This window comes from Aptenodytes patagonicus, chromosome 10 (genome assembly GCF_965638725.1).
Source record: "Aptenodytes patagonicus chromosome 10, bAptPat1.pri.cur, whole genome shotgun sequence".
NCBI classification, from domain to species: Eukaryota; Metazoa; Chordata; class Aves; order Sphenisciformes; family Spheniscidae; genus Aptenodytes; species Aptenodytes patagonicus.
In genome coordinates this window covers 16,730,439-16,732,739 of record NC_134958.1, presented here as the reverse complement: position 1 = coordinate 16,732,739, position 2,301 = coordinate 16,730,439, and positions in this window count along the sequence as shown.

Sequence of the window (2,301 nt, the reverse complement as noted above, 5' to 3'; positions counted from 1 at the left end):
AGGAATGAGTGGAATCTGTGTTTAAGGCTTTAAGAACAGGTTAGGTAAACATCCATCAAGGTTGTTTTCATAATAGCTTATTGTGCCTTGAGGCAGGAGGATGACTGAGAATAAGTCTTAAGGCCACTTTTGGTTCTGTTGGTTGTTTTTTATCTGGGGGTGGGTTAGGTGTACAGCTTTGACATCTACATGACATCATCCAACAAGCAGCGAGGTTTAAGTAAGTCAAGCAACCCCTATAAAACAGTGCAAGTGCTGTATTTGTTAGCCCTCTCATCTTCTTTCCTGAAATTGTACACAGTAAACTTGTCTTCACCAGTACTAGAACCTAACCAGTGGGTTTTGTGTGTATTTGTACAACAGTTTACCACAGTAAAACTGACAGCCCTGATTGAGACTTCATTGCACTGCTGAATACAAATGTAATACATTTAGGACTTCTTCATGCACTGTTTAAATGTTATACAAACACTCACGAAAATCTGTTTCTGTAGTCTAAAGTTAAGCTAAAGAGTTCATTTGTTAACCTCAGTCAATCTTAATGTATTTGATGTTAATACAAATGTTATCGCAGAAGATAGTATAAGCAAGAATATATATTCATTTCTTATTTAAGATTGTTCTTTTTATAAAATCTTGGTGCGAAGTGCAACAGCAGCATTATATATCTAAAACATACATGCAATTATCAGTCCAAACTGTGTTTTCTTTTAGATTTCTGTGCATGCTTAACTTTTAAATACATGGATATTAGTCTTTGTTAACTGATAACTAGTTAAGCAAAGTATTATTTAAATACTTCAAGTGCATTTTGAAAAGAAAGAAGAGGATGGTGTTACAAATCTTCGTAGGATTCAGGATTTAATTTGCATAAAAGGTTGTTTAACCAAGATTAAATAAAATGAACCCTCATTCATTTTTTCATCAATATGCAGTTTCTGAATGAAAAGACAAAACAAGAGGATTGCTGTGACTTAAACTGGTTTAGATGTACTTAAATTCACAGATTCTGCCTCATCTGAAGATTTAATAGCAGCTGTAACATCTAATATTGACAAAATAACTTCAAGCGTTCCCTACAGAAAGTGAATGAAATGGTAACTAAGAGGTAACACCTTCCATTACCTGGTACAAATACAGCCTAATAAATCATAATTAAAGGTACTTTATTTGTTAACGATTTAAAACATTAGTATTGTACTTCTAGAATACTTCCAATAAAAAACTATTATGCAAATAGGTCTACTTCTCCCTAGATTGTTCTTCCTTTAATCTTTAAAATAATGTGCGCTGATTAAAGGAACTACTATTTCACCTGAGTAAAATTGGTAAAAATCAGCATCAATTACTTACGCATACTTCCTAAACTATGAGAATTCACTGGCCAGACCAAGCAAGAATGTACAAGCCAACTTGTTAACGCGAACAGAGAAGCACCAATAACATATAAATAAATATTTTGCTTTTATTTAGGAAAATGAAATTTAAAAAAATAATCAAAGGTTTATTCTGACACGAATGCAATGAACGCTTCATTACAAGACCTAACAAACCGAAACAGCAGATAAGTAGATATGCCTCAGCAAAGCTTTCAAAAGCCCACGAGAAAGAGAAAGCCTGCAGCAGATTCCCGCCCGCGGAGACCACCACCCGCCCTTCAGCGCGGCCGGGGGGGCCGAGCGGCTGCGCCGAGCTCCACCAAAGCTCCGCTGGAACCTTACACTGCTCGCACTCGATCAAACTCACTACACGTTTGCGCTCTCACACACATGCAATCGCCGCACACTTATCAAACGTTATTTTTGCCTAAACAGGCCCGCAGCTGCATAAAGAGAAAGTCTTCAAACATAAGCTCTCAAGAGAAACCAGCGAAACACAAGCCCACGCAATCACGGCTAGCGTGGTGCTTCCTCGGGCCGGTCCCAGCCCAGGAGCCGGCGACACCTCCCCGCGCCAGCGCGGGCCCGCAGCCCCACGCCTCCCGGGCCGGGCCCGGCCCGCCCCGCCCCGGGGCACCTCATGGCTCTCGGCACCGCTCCCTGCGGAAGCAAGAGCCCAGCCCCGAGCCGTGCCGAGCCCCGGCCCATCCTTCCTGGGCGGGCTCCGTGGGGCCGAAGCGCAGCCCAGCACCCCCCTCCCAGCCCGGCCCGCCCGCCGCCAACCTCTCGCGGGGAGGTCCCGACGCCAGGTGAGCCGCAGTGCGCCTGCGCCGTGCCTGCAGGTCGGCCGCGGCCTCCATCCGGGTACTCGGCGGCCCGGCCGGGCGGGGGGGTTTCATTGTGCGTGCAGCTGCCGCGCTCA